The sequence below is a fragment of the Schistocerca nitens genome, chromosome 6 (genome assembly GCF_023898315.1).
Source record: "Schistocerca nitens isolate TAMUIC-IGC-003100 chromosome 6, iqSchNite1.1, whole genome shotgun sequence".
In the NCBI taxonomy this organism is placed as follows: Eukaryota; Metazoa; Arthropoda; class Insecta; order Orthoptera; family Acrididae; genus Schistocerca; species Schistocerca nitens.
In genome coordinates, this window is record NC_064619.1 from 656,032,791 (window position 1) to 656,056,995 (window position 24,205).

Consider the following 24,205-nt stretch of genomic DNA (forward strand, 5'->3'; position numbering starts at 1 on the left):
GATTAGGTTCTACAGCGGTTTTAAGGAATAAATTTAAAATTTGACTTTTTTTTATTTTTTATTTTACACCACTCACGGGGAATATTCCGCCCTACGCTTGGCCTCAACGTTTACTCACAGCTGGACCTTTTCGTTGTATGGTCTCAGTTAAGTGATGTTCGACTACTAGTGCAGGCTAATCTTCGACCTGGCTAAAGAAAGTCGTATCTGTAAAGGAAGTAAATGATTCGTGTGTCTTTACCTGTTAAGGATTTTCAGGAAACAGCTTTGGTTATTTCAATACAACGAAAGATTTCACTTGACTAGTGGACTTTAGTAATGGTTTCTTTCCATTTCAATTTTCCCTTTTTTCTTTCCTTTCTTTCGTGCGCCAAGGGCACCTTGTTGGGTCACGCCCCTGTCTGGAATGTACAATGTATTTAGCAATGTTTTAGTCGGTGACACGTCCTCCACTTTATGTTCTTGTTCTAACTGTAACACTTCCATTGCACACTGGACATCGGGGAAGAGTCACACAGTTTCAAAACAATGATTCAAATGGCTCTGAGCACTATGGGACTTCACTTCTAAGGTCATCAGTCTCCTATAACTTAGAACTACTTAAACCTAACCAACCTAAGGACATCACACACATCCATGCCCGAGGCAGGATTCGAACCTGCGACCGTAGCGGTCGCGCGGTTCCAGACTGTAGCGCCTAGAACCGCTCGGACACCCTGGCTGGCCACACATTTTCATCATGACGAACTCAGACAACAGTGTAGTTTATAATTCCGTCAGTGAAATCATGGATCGTCATTACGTGGAATTGTTTGAGTTAAATCTGCTTTCGGAATAAATAGCAGGAATGAATGTTACCTTTGAGTGACTTTTCATTTCTCTTCTTCAAGATTCCATGGAGAGTATAACTGTCTTCTAGAAATTCGGTCACACCCTGTTGAAATTTGAATTAACCTCCGTATTCAGTATACGGAATGTAGATTTGCTGTTCTTAGAATAGTATACAACGGTAGTCCCTGCCAATCTGCGCCTTCTCCTGGAGGAAGGACCTTTCATAAATGCACGAAGATATTGTTATCTTTCTGTGTGAACACCTTTTTAGCACATGTGATGCATAAATAGGTGCGTGTACATTTTACATTTATTGTAGAATTCTTGCAGATTTCTAGCAGTGACTGTCTGCGATCTTACTAAATTGCAGATTTAGCATTGCCAAGCGCGATCAGAAAGATTTTTTCTTTTTTAACAGTTTATACCTGTTTCTCTAGTTTAAGGCGCATTAATTTCGGAATTTTTTCCGATTTTTTGTTGCTATTCAACATGAGTTTCTGAGACATTGCTGACATTTTCTTTTTTTTACGAACTCTAATTTTCAGTGGTGACCCACCATTAGTCTGGTTTGAATCATGACACTTTTTTGTGAAAATTTGATAGCTTCATTATCTAACTGGTTCGATATGGTGGGCTCAATGGTATTAGGACATTATTTCAGATCACTATCTCAGAACGGTTTGCTATCTGTAGTTTCGATAATAATATAAAAGATAAACTTCACATATAGTGATGAAATGTGCTTACCGTCTATGCGTCAAAGTAATCTAGCTAAAACACATTGAGAGAATACGTGTCAAAAATTTGAGATGAAACACAGTTTTGTAACTCCTGCAAAGCTTAGTTCTTGAGCCACTGCACTGACAGAACTTCTGAGGTTGTCCTGGGATGCTTTCCGAGCATTTTGGTATAAATGGCTTGAAGACTTCTTAAGTAACAATACGACTACGTTATCCTGCGCAGAGGGTGCTCATCAGAGACAGGGGTACTTTGGCCGTCCGGAGTGGTCGAGCGGTTATAGGTGCTACAGTCTGGAACCGCGTGACCGCTACGGTCGCAGGTTCGAATTCTGCCTCTGGCATGGATGTGTGTGATGTCCTTAGGTTAGATAGGTTTAAGTAGTTCTAAGTTCTAGGGGACTGATGACCTCAGAAGTTAAGTCCCATAGTGCTCAGAGCCATTTAGGGGAACTTTGAGGAGTGCCCCAGGGAAGTGTGACAGGACTGCTGTTCTTCTCTAGGTACATAATACTTGCTGATGACGCTATAGTGTACGATAAAGTGTCACTCTGTATGGTGATACAGGCTCCTTTAGACAGTATTCATATCTGCTGTGATGCATAGCAGTTTGTTTTGAATACATAAAAATGTAAGTTACTGCAGGTGAATAGGAAAAACAGACCTGTAATGTTTCAGTACTGTGTTGGTGGTGTGCTGTTTGACACACTCGAGACAGTAAAATATGTAGGCGTAACGTTACAGAGCGAGATGAAATTGAAAGAGCACGTAAGGACGCTAGTAGAGAAGCTGAATGGTTGACTTGGGCTTAATGGGAGAATTCTAGGAAAGTGTAGCTCATTTATAAATGAGACCGTGTACTGTAGTGTGATCCGTTCTCGAGTACTGGCGAGTGGGCTGGGGTCCCCACCAAGTTGGATTAAAAGAAGACATCGAAGCAATTTAGAGGCGGAACGCTAGGTTCTGACCGGCAGGTTTGGTAAACATGCGAGTATTAAGGACATGTTTCGTGAGCTCAAATAGGAATCGCTATAGGCAAGACGACAATCTTTCCACGAAGCGCTATTGAGGAAATGTGGCGGCTGGCTGGAGAACGGTGGCGCTGCCGTCTCCTTAAATTTCGCACGAGGATCGCGAAGACAAGACAAGAGAAGTTAGGTCTTGTACGAAGGCTTTTGGACAGTAGTTTTTTTCCAATCGCATCATTAGCGAGAGGAACAGGAAAGGGAATGGCTAGTAGAGATACAAGGTACCCTCCACCATGCACCGTATGGTAGCTTGCGGAATATGTATGTAGATGTAGAGGTTTGGCCGCTCGTGGCTCATTATAGCGGAATAATGTAATTATGATTCACTCGATTCTTTACCGCATTTACCTTTATTTTTGCGAAAATTTCTTGACACCGATGAAGAAACGTGTGATACACAGTGTGTCCCAGTTCAGTTAGGACTGCTTGTGTGAAATTCCAAACTGCAATGCTATCTCGTGGCGAGATGCGGCGTTACGATCCTTGAAGTTTCAAAAGCCGCTGTGTAGGAGGTCAAAGCGCTCTAGCTAGCATTGCTGCAGCAAGTATACCGGCCGCGAGTGTAACAGTACTTGTCTCACACTCGTTAGAAAATGTCAATGCAGGAGTGCAGTAACATAATGTGTTTGGGTCCTCCAGCGTTTATGGGCGATAATTGGTGGCCATCGACCCGTATACTGAAAGGCAGGTTCCTGGTCGCTCCTTCATGACGACTCCGCAGACTACAAAGCGAAGACTGTGCTCGAATTATTGGCCAGAAAATGGATGACAACACTGAATCACCCGTTTTCGCTGAATTTGACCCTGCCGACTTTTGGTTGTTCACCAAATTGAAGTTCACAAGGAAAGGACACCGTTATGACGCAGTTAAAGACATCCACGAAAACTGTACTGCAATACTAAATGCAACTCCAAAAAACACTTTTAAAATGATTTCAACTGTGTTTTGATTCAAGGGGAGACTATTTTGAATAAATACATTGATTTCGTGAACATGACTTTTATGTGTGACTGTGTATGCAGTGAGCAAAATGTACAACACGAAATACAGGAACAAAAGTACTGTGATGTAGTTGCTGAAGCTGTGAAAACACTGTACGTAATCTACATCTATATTCCGCAAGCTACCCAACGGTGTGTGGCGGAGGGCCCTTTACGTGCCACTGTCATTACCTCCCTTTCCTGTTCCAGTCGCGTATGGTTCGCGGGAAGAACGACTGCCGCAAAGCCTCCGGGCGCGCTCGAATCTCTCTAATTTTACATTCGTGATCTCCTCGGAAGGTATAAGTAGGGGGAATAATGTATTCGATTCCTCATCCAGAAACGCACCTTCTCGAAACCTGGACAGGAAGCTACACCGCGATGCAGAGCGCCTCTGTTGCAGAGTCTGCCACTTGAGTTTGCTAAACATCTCCGTAACGCTACCACGCTTACCAAATAACCCTGTGACGAAACGCGCCGCTCTTCTTTGGATCTTCTCTATCTCCTCTGTCAACCCGACCTGGTACGGATCCCACACTGATGAGCAATACTCAAGTATAGGTCGAACGAGTGTTTTGTAAGCCACCTCCTTTGTTGATGGACTACATTTTCTAAGCACTCTCCCAATGCATCTCAACCTGGCACCCGTCTTACCAACATTTTATTTTATATGGTCATTCCACTTCAAATTGTTCCGTACGCATACTCCCAGATATTTTACAGAAGTAACTGCTACCAGTGTTTGTTCCGCTATCATATAATCATACAATAAAGGATCCTTCCTTCTATGTATTCGCAATACATTACATTTGTCTATGTTAAGGGTCAGTTGCCACTCCCTGCAAGAAAGTGCGTATCCGCCGCAGATCTTCCTGCATTTCGCTGCAATTTTCTAATGCTGCAACTTCTCTGTATACTACAGCATCATCCGCGAAAAGCCGCATGGAACTTCCGACACTAACTCAAAAAAATTCAAAATTGTCCCCCCCCCCCCCCCCGAATCAAAACACAGTTGAAATCGTTTTAAAAGTGTTTTTTTGGAGTTGCGGGGTGACCGTGCGGTTTAAGGCGCCATGTCACGGACTGCGCGGCCCCTCCCGCCGAGGTTCAACTCCTTCCTCGGGCATGGGTATGTGGGTTGTTCTTAGCACAAGTTAGTTTAAATTAGTTCAAGGAGTGTGTAAGTCTAGGGACCGATGACCTCAGCGGTTTGGTCCCTTAGGAATTCACACACATCTGAATATTTTAATGTAGTCAAGTCGACCTTACAACGTAAATATTTCCAGATACCTCACCGACACATTTAGTTCCAACATTTTTCGATTTTTCTGTCTTGCCGCAGTTACACAACGACCACCAAAAGGCTATGCACAACCGCAAAGAACTGTGTGTCATCTGATGAGTCGCTAGGAGATTTGAAATCGGCAAGGGTAACATAAAAATTCTAAGATTACAAAAGCCAATTGGTAGCAGTCATTTCTGAACACTTTCGCCAGCAACAAATTGCTCGAGAGGGACTGTGGCTGCTTTAAAAACGTGTACCGCGAGTACTTCTACAGTAACGTTAAAACACTAAACCCAGCGCAGGGGGCTGGCTTTGTAGCACCAAGTAAAGAAGCGGTTCCACGGATTTTTTTGAGAATGAGAGGCTAACACAGCTAGTACCTAGACTTAGAATGACACTTCATTTGCCCAATGACAGACAACATGTATTATATCTGGTTGACTTTACGTCAGAATATGTGTAGGCACGAAATGAAGTCGAAGGAGCAGCTATCACTTATTTCAGAAGAAATATAAACATGTAAACGTTGATACTCTTAGATTTTTCAGTGGTCAGCATGCTGAAGTTTTTGCTGTAGAAATAGAAATTCGCCAACAGTTCATAGTAATGAACACAACGTACATGGATCCCGCTGGTGATCCTGAATTATTCTTGAAACAATCCGACTCATGCTTAAACATTTTTGTGACTATCAAATAGTGTGAGGTAATATTAAATGAAGATTTAATTTATACATTTTTTAGAGTGTATCTGTTATACAGAAGTCTTTAAATCCCTTGCATTGTCATACAATGTATCTCTCCCGATACAATTTACAACGAGAGTTGCGTGAACCATCGGCTCTTCTACTGGTATCAGCTGTATAGGTACATCGAGATTATAGCAGTGTGCCCATACTTGTAGTTAAATGACAAGGCAAATCAGTGAAAAAGGAATTGAGTACAACATGCAATTGCGAAACACAGGCTTGAAAGATATACACGACACAGTTGGCATTAAAGAAAAATATATAATTTCCACAACATAGGCATAGGCGAACTACTTCGAAAATTGTTGTCCTAGAAAGTTAACCTGTGTAAGAAGAGCCGAGTATGGAAAATGAGAACAAGCGTTATCGGACATCAGTAATTACAGCGTTAAATCAAATTACAAATTCTAAGCAGAATTACTGAATAGACAAAATGTGGAATTTACCAGGACGGAAGATTAGGGTCTCACAAATCGTCTACGTCGAGATCATTAGAGACGAAGCACAAGCTCAGATTGGGAAGAATGGGGAAGGAAACCGGCCGTGACAGTTCGGAAGGAACCATCCTGGCATTTGCCTTAATCGATTTACGGAAACGACCAATAACCTATCTATGAATAGATGGACGAAGATCTGAATCGCTGAACTCCCAAATACAACCCGAGTGTTCCGCATATTGCACTTTCAAGAAAAAATAAATTTCTCCAGCAACAACATCAGAATTATTTGGAATACGGCGAGAAACTGGCCAAGTACGTGTAGGACTCGCGCACTGAGGGCTCTGTACAGACTTACCTATATAAGTTCATCCATACTGACAATCGAGAATCTCCAGTTTTTTTTGCCTGTTATGGACATCGATACTGGCAAGATACTGGTCCTGCGTATTCCAAGACCGTATCAAAATCTCAACGTTAGTTCCTCAGACTAGCCCGGACGTACAAATACAAGCGAGCAGGTATCTTCTGTTTATATATGTAGAGAGACATGGTCTAATAAAACATTTTTTATCTACTAACAAATATATGACTACAACTTGTATTTTACGTTTGCATGCAGGAATGACGGATGATGAATGCAATGCATGTTCACATGACAAAAGGTATTTTCTGCGTGCTATAAGTATAGTTTAACAAGTCCCAGCTTTTTCACTTTACTTGTACAGTGAAATCTTCCTTCTTGCCGAATTTCGTGATTCTAGGTCAACGGGGAGTACCCTAAAGATTTTGATGATTGAGTTAGCGAGTATCAAAATGTGTGACATAAATGGCCGTATCATTTGATTGCGGTAACTTAGAAAGTCAATTTTTCTACACCGCCAAAAGTCTCTAGACTTTAGTATGTGACATAAATTTGAATTTCTTACGCCAGCCTGTTCCAGAGAAAAAGATATCTTAAAAGACCGACAGGCAGACAGACGGATAAAAAATGACAAAATGAATATTTTTTCCTGTGATATAATCAGAAATAAACAATTTTCGCATATTTTACTTTGCTTGTTCTGTGAAACCTTCCTTCTTGCCAAATTTCATGATTATAGGGCAACGGGAAGCACCCTATGTGCTATGATTGAGTTTTCGCGATCGAAATATGTGACGTACATGGCCGTATCTTTTGACTGCACTACCTTAGAAGTTTAAATTTTTTTACATCGCCAAGAGACCGTAGTCCTTAGTATGTGACTCAAATCTGAGCTCCATACGCCAAACTGTTCGAAGAAAAAGGATCTGAACAGACGAAAAGACAGACAGATGGACAAAAAAAGCTTTTTCATGTGATATAATAGCAAATTAACTATTTTCGAGTTTTTTCTTTTGCTTGTATTGTGAAACCTTGCTTCTTGCCAAATTTCATGGTTCTAAGTAAAAGGGAAGCACAGTTTTGATGAGTGAGTTTTCGAGTATCAAAACATGTGAGATAAATGGCCATATTAGTAGGAGGGTCATCGTTAGCCGTAATTTTGATGGTTTATTGACAGCAAAATCGATTTTCAATCACATAGTGATCATCTTCAGTGCTGTGGTGTACCAATTAAACTCATACGCATTGGTGTCAAGTTATTATCAGTAACCAAAGTTATGAAAAGATCGCACTACAGCACTGAAGGTGATGACTATGTGATTGAAAATTGATTTTGCTGTCAATAAAAATCATCAAAATTACGGCCAACGCTGACCTTCCTTCTAATTTCACGTACATGGTCGTTGTGCACACAGCACTCTATGGAGTCACCAATCAATAAATGGCCATATCTATTGATTCCATTCACTTACAAGCACCGCTAAGGGACCATAGACATTCGTTTGTGACAGAAATAGAAATTTAAACTTGATACGCCAAACTGTTCTAGGGAAAAATGATCTTAACAGCCAAACAGACATACAACGAAGCGATCCTATAGGGGTCCTTTTTTTTTACAGATTGAGGCACGGAATCCAAAAAAATGAGGCATGAAGGAAGAGTCGTAAGACTGAGAAAACTTCTGTAAAGCTAAATAATGAACTGATCAAAGGTAGCCCCAAAATTTTATACTGTTTCAATAAGTTTCTTTAGGTAAGCAGCAACATGGTTCAAATGGATCTGAGCACTATGGGACTTAACATCTGAGGTCATCAGTCCCCTAGAACTACTTAAACCTAACTAACCTAAGGGCATCACACACATTCATGCCCGAGGGAAGATTCGAACCTGCGACCGTAGCAGTCGCGCGGATCCGGACTGAAGCGCCTAGAACCGCTCGGCCACCGCGGCCGGCGGTAAGTAGCAACATAGGTCTTAAAAACTTACTTGGCGCATAGATAACAATTCTCAACAAAAGGGTTACAAACAAAGTTTAACAAGTTTCAGCTAATTTCTTTGTTCTTTTTGAGTACGTAACTGTCACTGCTGCTAGACATAACAGTTCATGTTTCATAGCAGAACTTAGCGACACAGCCACGTTCGAAATACTAATTGTAGTTGCTTGGTAAATCGCTCGTGTGTAGAGGGTTTCGAAAAGAGGGCAGATGTTATCACTGCCGGGATTAGCAACGATTTGGCGCTTGTTTGCGGGGAGACTTCATGAACTCGTCGTCAACGGGGATGCTTGGTGTGTGAACTCAGGGGGTACGCAACTTGTCGGACGTCGTGTACATGTCATGCCTAATAGCTATAAATTGTCTATCACCGAAATAAACCACAATATCAAGCAGAGACACGTATAACGTCAGGTCTATTGCGCGTAATATTGCTTGATCAGAAAAGTTGTAAGCGAGGGGAATAAAATACTGGCCGTTCGAAATCCAGCGAGCTCTACCGATTCAGCACCAGGGAGACGAGAAGCCGACTGAATAGAGGCACAGTGGAGACTGTAACTGCAGTGGCACTAACGTGATAAGGCCGATCTACTCTAAAGCTATACGACAGCGCAAACAACACTTTCAAACAGTATTTGAGTCTATTAATATCCATACATTTTAAGACTCCTATGATTTAAATGGCAAATTAATTGCCTGAAGAAAGTTTAAAAATCCGTCTATAACACGTTAAAATTCCTACAAAAATGTTATTATGTCTTTTGGCATATTCGTTGAAAATGTGTGTTTCAAGACGCCATGGTGATGCATTCGACTTGTAGAACATTAATTGTGCGTGTGAAGGCAGAAGTGCACTTGCCTTCGAAACTTCGTACAACAATAATTAATGTCCAGTATTCTGGCCTTCCAATATAAAGCTCGTGCTCTTTCGACACACACTGCTTCAGTCAAGTCATGATGAAAAGTCTAAATGATGAGCGTAAAAAATAATTATTCTGAATATAGCTGTGGTGTCCAAGATCTTCAAATTCGTTACACTTAACTGCATGGGAAAACATGTCGTCCGACCGCAGAATCCGCAGTGTGCAATCGATTTGACGCCTATGTTTTGACTGTCACGGATTGGCAAACTCAGATGTTTGTTATTGGCTTACCTTGCAAGGTGCTCTTCCTCCATTTGACGCTTTTCTTGAGATTTCGCAGACTGGGGACGGACACCTTCATGTCGATCGCCAGTCGTCTCGTCTCAGACTATTGCTCAGCAACGGTACGGGTCGTTGCAGAGACCGCCGTATTGTTGAGAACTGCGTCAAGCCGCGATATGTTGTTTATTCTTAGAAGACCGCTCAGTTAAAGGAACTATCTAGCGATAACAGCTGGGGTGGGGGGTATGTAGGTTGAGGCACCTAGAGCAAAGCCGTAGGATCCCCAAGATCAAGGAATCCATGGCGCACCAAGGAAAGAAAGGAAAAAAAATAAGAAAAAAAATCAGTAAACTCGATCAGTGAAATAAATCCTTGAGAAGTAAAGATATGCGATCATAACCTGCCTCAGTGGCGTAACTAGGGTCTGTCATCGTGGACACAGATTTGTGATGGACAAAATTAAATGAAGAAAGATAAAAGAAAAGGTGAATTAGGACACGGTAGAAAAAAAGTTTCATCAGTAGTACAGTAGCTAAAATAAGAAGAAAAAAACAAGATCAGAAGGGATTGGGAGGCATTAAAATGATAAGAGAACAGAGATGTCTGAATGGAATGACAAGGAGATTCGGATTGGACCGTGTTGCGCAACATTTGCGTATCACCTATTCCTCCCTGTTACGGACAAGCTTGCTTTTTGTTTTCGGTTACCTAGTGGATTCACTCTCGTTATGCCACGTGAGACAACCCACAGAAAGTGTAGAAACTAGATTTTGCTTATGTTGCTTTGTTTTGCATTGACCGTCAATGAAAAACGATTCGCGTTATTGTTGCGAGGAGTGTGACTTCGGGGTGTGCGTTGTTCCATATTTCAAACTGTGTCATCCAAATAGATTTATTGAAATTGTAAAGTCGCATTGACTTCAATAAACGAATGAAGGGGTGGTGAAATTTTATAACAAAATTAAAAATGAGATGGAAGGCTGGGACTGCAAAGTCCACGATTGCCCTGGGTGTCAATTACTGCAGTTACACCATTGCCCACATCAAACTGAATTAGTTAGAATTTGAACATTAATTAATTGAGTATATAGAACAAAAGGATCTGGATGTGAGAAAATATTGCGGCTTTCGCGAAGCATCTCACATGAGTGGCATATACAGAGCAGAAGGAGAAAGAAAGGTCTATCACAATTTAAATATTACATCGGCAGGGTTTGTAACTTCTTCAGTGAGTACTACCAAGGCAACGCTAAGGACAAGTCTCGTTTCAAATTGTAACGAGCAGATGGACGTGTACGGGTATGGAGCCAACATCATGAATCCATGGACCCTGCATGTCAGCAGGGGACTGTTCAAGCTGGTGGAGGCTCAGTAATGGTGTGGGGTGTATGCAGCTGGAGTGATATGGGACCCCTGATGCGTCTAGATACGACTCTGACAGGTGACACGTACGTAAGCACCTTGTCCGATCACATGTATCCATTCATTTCCGCCGCGCGGAATGGCCGCGCGGTTTGAGGCGCCATGTCACGGATTACATGGCCCCTCCCGCCGGACGTTCGAGTCCTCCCTCGGGCATGGGCGTGTGTGGTGTTCTTAGCGTAAGTTAGTTTAAGTGGTGTGTAAGTCTAGGGACCGATGACCTTAGCAGTTTGGTCCTTTACGAATTCACACACATTTGAACATTCATGCCCATTGTGCATTCCGACGGACTGTGGCAATTCCAGGAGGACAATGCGACACTCCACAGAGTGGCTCCAGGAACACTCTTCTGAGTTTAAACACTTCCGCTGATCACCCAACTCCCCAGACATGAACATTGTTGAGCATAACTGGTATGCCTTGCAAAGTGCTGTTCAGAAGAGATCTTCACACCCTCGTACTCTTATGGGTATATGGAAAGCCTTGCAGTATTATGTGTTGTCGTTAATTCATTTTTTATTTTTATTCTGAATGTGGTAAGTTGTCCTACTAGTTGAATATAAATTCTTACCATAAATAGTTTGGTTTTTTATTTAATTAAACTGTAGCTTCTGTTGTGTGCAGTATTTGTTATGTACAATGATGAAAGTGACAAATGTCTGTTTTATGTAGCGATAGTCAGAAAAAAATTGTTAAGATTATATTTTGCTCTACCAAAGCATTAAAAATAAACTAGAATGCTTTTTAAACATTTTCTTACTTACTTTATTTTTGACTCTAGTTGGAGAAGAACGTTCTGGGCGGTGGTTTAATATAATGTATGTGTGTTTGTTGGGTGGGGGAGAGGACTGTGGAAACGATGCGTGGGCGACGTTTTGCTGAGGTGGAAATGGGGATATTTGTCCCAGGGTTCCCATGACTGCAATTATGCCCCTGACCCCAGTTAGTGCTAGTTGTATATTCACTGCGTAGCAAACACACAATAAATCTTCCTCTAGCATTGTAAAGCCTGTACCTGTTGGCAACAAGATAAATCCTTATATACTCAATGCATAAAGAAGAGATTCCTGAAGTCATTGCTGAAAGGACGTAAATTTCACTGCTGACAACGAAAGTTGATTTTAATATGCATTGTTGTCTTTCTGTCGTAACTACCAATGTGGATGTCGGGTATTTTAGAAATGGCCAGTTTAATAGCACTTTCTCCCTTTCCACTCCTTCATTTCCTTTCTTCATTTTCTGTTGTAATTTTCTTCCTTCCTTTTTCTGTAGGCCCTAAGCATTGTCTGGGGAATGCTTCCACACCTCCCATCGAAACGTCGAAGCGAAGTTTACGTCGCGCTTACCGCGTGGGCTGTTGCATTGTCGTACAGGAGAACAATGCCTTTGCTTGATTTTCCACGCTTCGTTGTGCAGCACGGTGGGTGTTGCGCAGTAGAAATCGGCATTAACGTTTTCGCTCTTTGCCATAAACTCTGTGTGCACAACTCCTTCGCAGTATTACAAGAAAACGGTGGCCATGACCTTCCCTGATGATGGTGCAACTTTGCATTTCTTCAGCGGAGGCGAGGAAGTGTGTCTCAATTCCACGGACGCTCTCTCTGTTGCTGGTGTGAAGTGGCTAATCTACATCCCATCTCCCCTAATGATGTGGCTGAGCAAATCATTGTGGAGTAAGGTTAAAGGAAATCCAGAGACTCTGTAATTAACTTGCGCTTTTGTGTGCATGTGACAAAATGATCGCGGAAGCCAGCGTGACCACAATTTGCGATACTGCTGGTGATCTCTAACGATAGAATGATCACAACCTAGTCAGATTCACATCTGCTGAGTAATGCTGCGAATTAGCATGAATAAACGTTTTGTCCATAACAATCGTACTGTCCCGTGTGCTTCAACTTCGGAGTACGTTCCAGTTGCCACGTTATTTCTATCGCACACCGTGGTGTCCATGTTATAGTGCAGCAAAAGAACTGTGCCTTCAGGATAACATCTATTCTCTTGTGACAACGAGCCACGCTTGTCTAAGCGTGGAACGTGTGTAATCTAATTTCTGAAGTCCCTACGCACTACTGGTGACAGAGTAAAGTAAGGTGCAGAATAGAGGTAGTGGCTTCCTCACTCGAGAGCATGCAAACGTCTGTTGAAGACAAGTCTGTTACGGAATACAGGCTGTTAGTGATATAACTGCAGATATTTTTATTGGTGACTGAGGACGGTGTACCGAACAACGTTACATCACTATTTACTTCATTTGCAGACTAATAATTATAGCTATGAGGAGTACTATGTTTTTAGGATGGTTATTATGTTCAAGTGTTTGTGGCAAGAGCAAGCCACTAATGCCTGTTTTCCCGACGGCAGCAGGTCATGAGCTGAAATGTGAAATCCTGGTCTGTAGCTAGTCTGTATTGACAGGTGTAGGGCACTCTGTGGTGCAGTTACAACCGTGTAGAAAACATCAGGTCATAAAGTCTGTGACATGTTTGTGGGAAGACAGTTCGATGAGGAGAAAAAAAAACCAACACACTAATGTCTGTATATATTAAGGTACCACATATACAAATATTTACTCCTAATACCCGTTACACCGGTACTCTGCAGGAAAAGATTTTGATTTTTGAGGAAGAAAGCATTTGAAAAGGTAATGCCAAACTAGGAGGCCGCAGCCTTAACATTTCTTCTTGAAAGAAAAATAAGAAATGCTGAAATTCGTAACAGGGATGATGTGAGAATGAGCGGCTGATACCACTGACAATTTTTCTTGAAGTAACAGAAAAACTTAATCACTAAGCATCGCCACGTAAATCTGGAGACAGTCAGCGTAGGCAAATTTTACAATATTTTATCGTTAGAACTTTTTACAAATCCGCACTTTTAGAGACGCTAGTTACGTGAGACTTAATAGATAGATTTCGAGACAAATTACGAACATCCATGTTAATGACATCTTGAAACACCTGGTGATACTGTACAAATACGAACAACAATGTTACCGACAGGAAAGCCCTCTAGCTGGTTACGGTCTCAAAGGACCTGATAAGCGAAAGAAGTGCAGCCCTCTAGACTCTAGAAGCTCCACAAACAGTGTAGAGAACGAACATCGAATACTTCATTCCATTGTTGGAATGCACCACTTGTCAAAACATATCGCAGTCGCCATTAAGCACTTAACAAAACTGGAATACTCAGAATCTCGTCTGTAATAAATGTCCAAAACAGACAGACAAAAAGAAAATCTCCATCAGTACCGTAAAAGGGGAGAACTTATTAAAACTGGTAAGTGCAGTGTAAGTATTATAATAGTATTACATTATCCTCAAGCCTCTGACCAAATGGTTTTGCTTTTGTTTTAAATTGAGCTATTCAAATGGCTCTGAGCACTATGGGACTTAACATCTGAGGTCATCAGTCCCCTAGAACTTAGAACTACTTAAACCTAACTAACCTAAGGACATCACACACATCCATGCCGGAGGCAGGATTCGAACCTGCGACCGTAGCGGTCGCGCGGTTCCAGACTGCAGCGCCTAGAACCGATCGGTCACTCCGGCCGGCCAGCCTCTGACACGAGGCTTGAAGCAAGACTATAGAAATTTTATTTTTTAATTCACAAATCGTACAATGACAACACTACGAAGCTGATGAAAATATTTGAGAGACTGAAAGTCCCTGGTGTAAATATTGTCGTGTTTTTGTTCGTGTGAACATTTCTCAACAAACTAGTAAGACGTCTAAATAGTCTCCAACAGGTTTTCACCAACGTTTAAGAAACACGTGATAACGTCTCTCGACGGTCAGGATTTATGGCACTTCTTCTCAGTGCACTTTCGGAAGCCACGCCAGCGTTTCTTTTGGGAACGTACCCTACGTCGTGAAAATGAATGAGGCAATTCGTATGTGTCTTCAAACGGTCGAGTCAAAAGTGGCCGCAGCCATGTATCACTGTCGTGTGCCTTGGATGCGGTTTATTAAGGTGTCAAGACATCAGATGTCTTTGATTACGTCGTGTCCTGTGCTTCAACGTTTTGAATACTAAAGAAGAGCAGGAAGGAATTTCGACAGACTGATGCCCACGACAGAGTTTGGTAAAGAGCAGCAAACTAAGTACAGTACTACATCAACATGTACATAGATACTCCGGAAGCCAGCGTACGGGGCGTGGTGGAGGGTACCCTGTACTGCTACACTCCTGGAAGTTGAAATAAGAACACCGTGAATTCATTGTCCCAGGAAGGGAAAACTTTATTGACACATTCCTGGGGTCAGATACATCACATGATCACACTGACAGAACCACAGGCACATAGACACAGGCAACAGAGCATGCACAATGTCGGCACTAGTACAGTGTATATCCACCTTTCGCAGCAATGCAGGCTGCTATTCTCCCATGGAGACGATCGTAGAGATGCTGGATGTAGTCCTGTGGAACGGCTTGCCATGCCATTTCCACCTGGCCCCTCAGTTGGACCAGCGTTCGTGCTGGACGTGCAGACCGCGTGAGACGACGCTTCATCCAGTCCCAAACATGCTCAATGGGGGACAGATCCGGAGATCTTGCTGGCCAGGGTAGTTGACTTACACCTTCTAGAGCACGTTGGGTGGCACGGGATACATGCGGACGTGCATTGTCCTGTTGGAACAGCAAGTTCCCTTGCCGGTCTAGGAATGGTAGAACGATGGGTTCGATGACGGTTTGCATGTACCGTGCACTATTCAGTGTCCCCTCGACGATCACCAGTGGTGTACGGCCAGTGTAGGAGATCGCTCCCCACACCATGATGCCGGGTGTTGGCCCTGTGTGCCTCGGTCGTATGCAGTCCTGATTGTGGCGCTCACCTGCACGGCGCCAAACACGCATACGACCATCATTGGCACCAAGGCAGAAGCGACTCTCATCGCTGAAGACGACACGTCTCCATTCGTCCCTCCATTCACGCCTGTCGCGACACCACTGGAGGCGGGCTGCACGATGTTGGGGCGTGAGCGGAAGACGGCCTAACGGTGTGCGGGACCGTAGCCCAGCTTCATGGAGACGGTTGCGAATGGTCCTCGCCGATACCCCAGGAGCAACAGTGTCCCTAATTTGCTGGGAAGTGGCGGTGCGGTCCCCTACGGCACTGCGTAGGATCCTACGGTCTTGGCGTGCATCCGTGCGTCGCTGCGGTCCGGTCCCAGGTCGACGGGCACGTGCACCTTCCGCCGACCACTGGCGAAAACATCGATGTACTGTGTTGAGCAATTCGGCGGTACGTCCACCCGGCCTCCCGCATGCCCACTATACGCCCTCGCTCAAAGTCCGTCAACTGCACATACGGTTCACGTCCACGCTGTCGCGGCATGCTGCCAGTGTTAAAGACTGCGATGGAGCTCCGTATGCCACGGCAAACTGGCTGACACTGACGGCGGCGGTGCACAAATGCTGCGCAGCTAGCGCCATTCGACGGCCAACAGCGCGGTTCCTGGTGTGTCCGCTGTGCCGTGCGTGTGATCATTGCTTGTACAGCCCTCTCGCAGTGTCAGGAGCAAGTATGGTGGGTCTGACACACCGGTGTCTATGTGTTCTTTTTTCCATTTCCAGGAGTGTACTACTACCGATCGCAAATAGAGCGAGGGAAAAACGACTGTTTGTACGCCTCCTTATGAACGCTAATTTCTCGTATCTTATCTTCGTTGTACTTATGCACAACGTACGTTGACAGCAGTAGAATCGTTCTGCAGTCAGCTTCAAATGCCGGTTTTCTAAATTTTCTTAGCAGTGTTCCTCGAAAAGAACGTCACATTCCCTCCAGGGATTGCCAATTCAGTTTGCGAAGCATCTCTGTAACACTTATATGTTGTTCGAACCTACCGGTAACAAATCTAGCCCGCCTCTTAATTTCTTAGATGACTTCCTTCAATCCGACCTGGTACGAATCCCAAACACTAGAGCAGTACTCAAGAATAGGTCGCACCAGCGTCCTATATGCGGTCTCCTTTACAGGTGAACCACTCTTAACTAAAATTCTCGCAATGAACAGAAATCGACCTTTCGCCTTACCTACCACGGTTCTCACAAGCTCGTTCCATCTCATATCGCTTTGCAACGTTGCACCCACACATTTAAACGACTTGACTGCGTCAAGCAGGACGCTAGCAAAACTGTATCCGAACATTACAGGTCTGATCTTCATACACATCCCTACAGTCACTCAACCTCGACACCTTACCGTACACTATGGCTTCATTAGAAAAACAACAGCAGATTGCTACGACCCTGCCCGCCAAATCACGTATGTATATAGAGAACAACTTTGTTCATCCTAAGTTTAACAGGGAAGTAAACATTACACTGTGTATTCCACTTCGTTAATTGTTCCCGTGGAACGTAGATCAGGCCTTGTCGGTGGCGTACATACTGTTATTGCGGTAACTTTGATGATCTGCTCCAGTAGAGGATTAAGGCTACAAATGTAACATTAACCGCATCGTAATAGCCCATCATTAAGCAAACTTTGTAAACAGAATAATATACGGTAAAACTCCGTAATAATCTACACAATGGATCAATCCCGAAAGCGAATGTAAGAGAGAAAACGAACAGCAAAAACAACCAATCGCAGACACGGTATATTTCAGCTGCGACAGGTATGCGTTATGTAAAAAGGTACTGCCGAGATTTCAAGAGTTCACGGTTTACCTGTTTTTTTTTCTTTTCTTTTCGCGCACCTAACACACTCAGTACAGGAACTCCGGTAAATTCAGAGGGTATTTATGATGTCTGCTGTGTCGACAGCGACGGATTTTTTTTGTTACATATACAGCTCGAACATATTAAGCAGAATTTATTTCTCGCTGTTTTTGAACTGTTTTCCGCTCCCATATTTCACTGCACAACACGAATCAACTTCATATATTTTTACTGCGCATAATAACGACAAGACCACACACGATCAAGACTGGCCAGACAGAGAAAGCGCCTCTCCACTGAGATTTGAAACAGGAACTACACAAGTTAAATAACTGGGATTAGTAAAAACAGTGAAAACTCTGAATGCTTTAGCGTACTTCACTGTGTCATTCACGATAGAATAACAACGAAATAACTGATAGATACGTGGGGCGTATTTCCAGTCACGTCTCGACATGTGGTGTAAGTCCACTGCACCCGACGACAAATCGGTGAGCGTGCTGAATTGGTATTTGTTTACACCAGCCTTAAACTTAACGATGCAAAAACTATAGCAGCATCGAACAAGAGACACAAAAATGCCTTCCAAAGTCATTCCTACAGGAGCCTTTGTTGCTTGGTGATCTTCTTCCTTTCACTTTGGAGGAAGACACAGGGATGTTAGCTGGTCAATACTGTCGAAACACACGTTTTTTTTTTCCTTTTAGATGTATTTACTAGGATTAAATTTACAAGTTATCGATTTCAAAACGTGATAGTTTCATCTCAGGCGCCTTGGTAGTACGCATGTACCATTCGCGATCTGCTAACTTGATAACGAGCGAATTAGCGTAGTGGTGAGACAGAGGGATCCCATACAAGAGGACGGGGGTTCAAATACCCGTTTTCCGTGACTTCATTAGGTCGCTTAAGATGAATGCCGGATGGTTTCTTTGAAAAGGACACCGTTGATCTCCTTTCCCAACTTCTCCTACTCGGAGCTTGAGCTTCGTCCCTCATTATCTTATCCTCGACGGGACGCTAAATCCTAGCCTTCGTTCCTTCTTCCCTTTCGTCCTTCCTTATCTTCTCTCGCATAAATCCGGTGTAAACAGCCCCAATCTCCGTTTAACAACTCCTTTAAAAACAACATAACCGTAAAACTACTGGATAACCATGGTCAACTTAGCTTTCCATTTTATCAGGGCGCCTGACGATAAAGCTATCCACTACTGAAATCGAAAATATGGTGATTAACACCACAGAAAATTCGCATTGTACGGTTGACTGGGATTCTCTCAAGAGGGGCGTTCGGACTCCTGGTGAAGGTGTTTCAGTGTTACTGGATGCCACTTCGACGATTTACGTGTTCTTAACCTACTCCGGTAATTCTACCAGGGAAATTGTACCTAAATTTTCATGTGGCATGCGAACCATATGCCGATCCTAACACTAATAAATATACCGGGTGATCAAAAAGTCAGTATAAATTTGAAAACTGAATAAATCACGGAATAATGTAGATAGAGAGGTAAAAATTGAGACACATGCTTGGAATGACATGGGGTTTTGTTAGAACAAAAAAAAGTTCACAAAATGTCCGACAGATGGCGCTGGACAGCAAAACGTCAGTGACTGCGCCTGACAATCGTCATGCTTGGCCTCCCAGGTCCCCAGACCTCAGTCCGTGCGATTATTGGCTTTGGGGTTACCTGAAGTCGCAAGTGTATCGTGATCGACCGACATCTCTAGGGATGCTGAAAGACAACATCCGACGCCAATGCCTCACCGTAACTCCGGACATGCTTTACTCTGCTGTTCACAGCATTATTCCTCGACTACAGCTATTGTTGAGGAATGATGGTGGACATATTGAGCATTTCCTGTAGAGAACATCACTGCTTTGTCTTACTTTGTTATGCTAATTATTGCTGTTCTGATCAGATGAAGCGCCATCTGTCGGACATTTTTTGAACTTTTGTATCTTTTTGGTTTTAATAAAACCCCATGTCATTCCAAGCATGTGTGTCAATTTGTACCTCTCTATCTACATTATTCCGTGATTTATTCAGTTTTCAAATTTATACTGACTTTTTGATAACCCGGTACTTGAAGCAAAATTTTAGAAAATCATCTTTCGTCATTGCGTTGTAAGTGTTACTGTATAGTTTGCGTATTTCTTTAAAACGACTGATAAGTATCCTACAAGGGAAAGGCGAACATCTGGAAGCGACAGACCCTAGGAATTGCGAAAAAGGTACTGTCTGCATACATTCACTTCCAAGTTCCACAATGCTCGTTCCTGAACTTCATTGAAGATGCGCCCACATACGATTGGGAACTCGCGTGTGTCCGTTCTGTGGACTCGGTAAGGTGCTCGAAGAAGTCATTCCTCCGTCACACGTAGGAGCTTCTCAACTGAAACCTGTGAACTGCAACCTGTTCAAGCAGTCCTGCTTTAATCGATGAACACAGTTTAACGAATCTTTTGTGTATAATGACATCGCCAGAAAATTTCACAAGTGACATGACTTGTTAATCCCAAATGTGTAGTTCATTGTAGCGTTCTACAACTATAGTGTAGCACGCTGATAATTCGTAACACTTCCAACTGCCCACCGAGGAAACTTTTCCATCACAACGTCACAATACATCAATTCTGAAGTTTCAAATGCTTCTGGACAGGAAGTGGAATATTATCCCTGTTATTCACAACAGCAACGAATGAAGTATAGCTACGACGCATCTCTAACACATTACACAAAGCACGACACGTAAACTATTTCGGGGCGGACATCGCATGGACGTCACGGCCACAAATGCTCGATTAAGCTAAGGTTCCTAGAAAGTAGACGTGAATGATCATACCGCGTGGTTCTGCAGTAGTGATAAAACAATCAAGCCTGCAGAGAAAAACAGAAGTTACGGACCGGAAGTAGCTCGTGGTTTCCATACTGGGGAAGACTGCGACATTTAGCAATCAGAACTTACCTAGCTAGACCTCTGGATACGCTACAGATCAGTCTGTCACCACAACCAATATTTCAGGAATTGGAGGGGGGGGGGGCATCAGCGCACACTAGCCAGATGTTTTCAGGAGGGGGGCCGGGGCAATATCACACACCAAATTTTTACGTACAACAGCACTACATACATATGACGGCGGCACTGTACACAGCCCAATATTTGCCTAACGAGTAGTCCTCGGCCACGTAATGTAAGTTACCATGTTGCAAGTTGAACCTGCTAATTCATCTCATTGTATGGTGCTGTGGCACATCGTGTTTCCTCAAACGCTCGCGTAGGTCGAGAGAATCGTAAAGAAAAAGTTAAACGTGACTTGTGGTGGTTCCACAACTTTAATTTCTAACGGTCGCTGTCCCCTAAAGGCAAATACCTGCGCACACATTCTCTATACTGAAAAAAACTGCTCACTGTGTCAGCAAATATGACGTTGTCAATCATGAAATGCGTTACATGCGTTTTGCTAATATTCAAATTTGAAAGGAAGTCGCAGGAAGCTGAAACCCCATGTTATATAAAAAAAAACTGAAGTCTGATTTGGATTCAGTGCCAAAAACACGAGAGTAAGCTATTACCTAAAAAAAATATTTTTTAAAAAATATTCAGTTTCCTTTTTCTTCCTTTTCTCAGCTGTAAGTGACGCAACCGTCTCGGTACACCAGCTTTTATAAGTTTTGCATATTTGCGTGTACCAAGGAAATTTTCATTTCACTTGCTAATAATTACAGCAAATGTGGACAGCTCTGGTGAATCGCCATGGTATCATTCTTTCACAGAAGAGATATAGAATGTCGAGCGGTGACGGTCTGCTCTGGTACTTGTCTTACGCGCTGCCTACTGTCTCTGGTACTTGTCTAAGCTGTCAAATAGTACAGAGTGAAAATTACTGAACTGTACGAAAAAACGTAAATTAGTAACAAACTAAGGCTTGCACAGACTGTATTCAACGTGTAAGCGTCACTACTGGTAATCGGATTTAGTTTATGATATGTTCCATATGTCTTCCATCATTGGCGATGAGGTGGTGCAGACAAATAGCGAAATTCTGCATGACCCGCTGAACTGTCGGAACATCGAAGCTGTCGATGACCTCCTGAATGGCTGTTTTCAGTTCACCAATGGTTCAAATGGCTCTGAGCACTATGGGACTTAACTTCTGAGATCATCAGTCCGCTAGAACATAGAACTACTTAAACCTAACTAACCTAAGGAGACCACACACATCCATGCCCGAGGCGGGATTCGAACATGCGACCGTAGCGGTCCTGCGGTTCCAGACTGTAGTGCCTAGAACCGCACAGCCACCCCGGCCAGCAGCTCACCAATGATTTTGGGGTTATTGCTACATACCTTGTCTACACTCCTGGAAATGGAAAAAAGAACACATTGACACCGGTGTGTCAGACCCACCATACCTGCTCCGGACACTGCAAGAGGGCTGTACAAGCAATGATCACAAGCACGGCACAGCGGACACACCAGGAACCGCGGTGTTGGCCGTCGAATGGCGCTAGCTGCGCAGCATTTGTGCACCGCCGCCGTCAGTGTCAGCCAGTTTGCCGTGGCATACGGAGCTCCATCGCAGTCTTTAACACTGGCAGCATGCCGCGACAGCGTGGACGTGAACCGTATGTGCAGTTGACGGACTTTGAGCGAGGGCGTATAGTGGGCATGCGGGAGGCCGGGTGGACGTACCGCCGAATTGCTCAACACGTGGGGCGTGAGGTCTCCACAGTACATCGATGTTGTCGCCAGTGGTCGGCGGAAGGTGCACGTGCCCGTCGACCTGGGACCGGACCGCAGCGACGCACGGATGCACGCCAAGACCGTAGGATCCTACGCAGTGCCGTAGGGGACCGCACCGCCACTTCCCAGCAAATTAGGGACACTGTTGCTCCTGGGGTATCGGCGAGGACCATTCGCAACCGTCTCCATGAAGCTGGGCTACGGTCCCGCACACCGTTAGGCCGTCTTCCGCTCACGCCCCAACATCGTGCAGCCCGCCTCCAGTGGTGTCGCGACAGGCGTGAATGGAGGGACGAATGGAGACGTGTCGTCTTCAGCGATGAGAGTCGCTTCTGCCTTGGTGCCAATGATGGTCGTATGCGTGTTTGGCGCCGTGCAGGTGAGCGCCACAATCAGGACTGCATACGATCGAGGCACACGGGGCCAACACCCGGCATCATGGTGTGGGGAGCGATCTCCTACACTGGCCGTACACCACTGGTGATCGTCGAGGGGACACTGAATAGTGCACGGTACATCCAAACCGTCATCGAACCCATCGTTCTACCATTCCTAGACCGGCAAGGGAACTTGCTGTTCCAACAGGACAATGCACGTCCGCATGTATCCCGTGCCACCCAACGTGCTCTAGAAGGTGTAAGTCAACTACCCTGGCCAGCAAGATCTCCGGATCTGTCCCCCATTGAGCATGTTTGGGACTGGATGAAGCGTCGTCTCACGCGGTCTGCACGTCCAGCACGAACGCTGGTCCAACTGAGGCGCCAGGTGGAAATGGCATGGCAAGCCGTTCCACAGGACTACATCCAGCATCTCTACGATCGTCTCCATGGGAGAATAGCAGCCTGCATTGCTGCGAAAGGTGGATATACACTGTACTAGTGCCGACATTGTGCATGCTCTGTTGCCTGTGTCTATGTGCCTGTGGTTCTGTCAGTGTGATCATGTGATGTATCTGACCCCAGGAATGTGTCAATAAAGTTTCCCCTTCCTGGGACAATGAATTCACGGTGTTCTTATTTCAATTTCCAGGAGTGTATATTAAAGCCCCACAAAAAGGTGTCACACTTATTCAGATCCGGAGAATATGGCGGCCAATCGAGGCCCATGCCACTGGTCTCTTGGTATCCCAGAGCGAGAATGCGGTCCCCAGAGTGCTCCTTATGGACATTAGACACTCTCCTGCTTCGGTAGGGTAGAGTTCCATCTTGCATGAACCACATCTTGTCGAAATCAGGGTCACTTTGGATACTGGGGATCAAATCATCTTCCAAAATCTTCACGTACCGTTCGTTAGTCACTGTGCCGTCAAGGAATATCGCACCGATTATTCCGTGACTGGATATTACACACCAAAAAGTCACCCATTGAGGGTGAAGAGACTTCTCGATTGCGAAATGCGGAGTCTCAGTCTCCAAAATGCGCCAATTTTGCTTATTGATGAACCCATTCAAACGAAAGTAGGCTTCGTCGCTAAACCAAACCATTCATACCATACTAATTCCCATCGTGCAACGCGGCCAACTGTTCAGTTTGAACGTCCTAACGCAAACCGTTCAGAAGTTATGACGATTTTATTTTATATAGTTCAATCATTGAAACTTCCTGGCAGATTAAAACTGTGTGTCGGAGCGAGACTCGAACTCAGGACCTTTGCCTTCAGCGGGCAAGTGCTCTACCAACTGAGCTACCCAAGCACCCCGTCCTCACAGCTTTAATTCCGCCAGTTCCTCGTCTCCTACCTTCCAAACTTTACAGAAGCTCTCCTGCGAACCTTGCAGAACTAGAACTCCTGGAAGAAAGGATATTGCGGA

General features: G+C 44.0%; 1 protein-coding gene across 1 annotated transcript in view; it reads right to left on the reverse strand.

The window, feature by feature from the left end:
• The window catches only part of LOC126263555 (breast cancer anti-estrogen resistance protein 3 homolog), a 1,210,178-nt gene that overhangs the window by 723,787 nt on the left and 462,186 nt on the right, over positions 1-24,205 (reverse strand). The window lies entirely within an intron of this gene.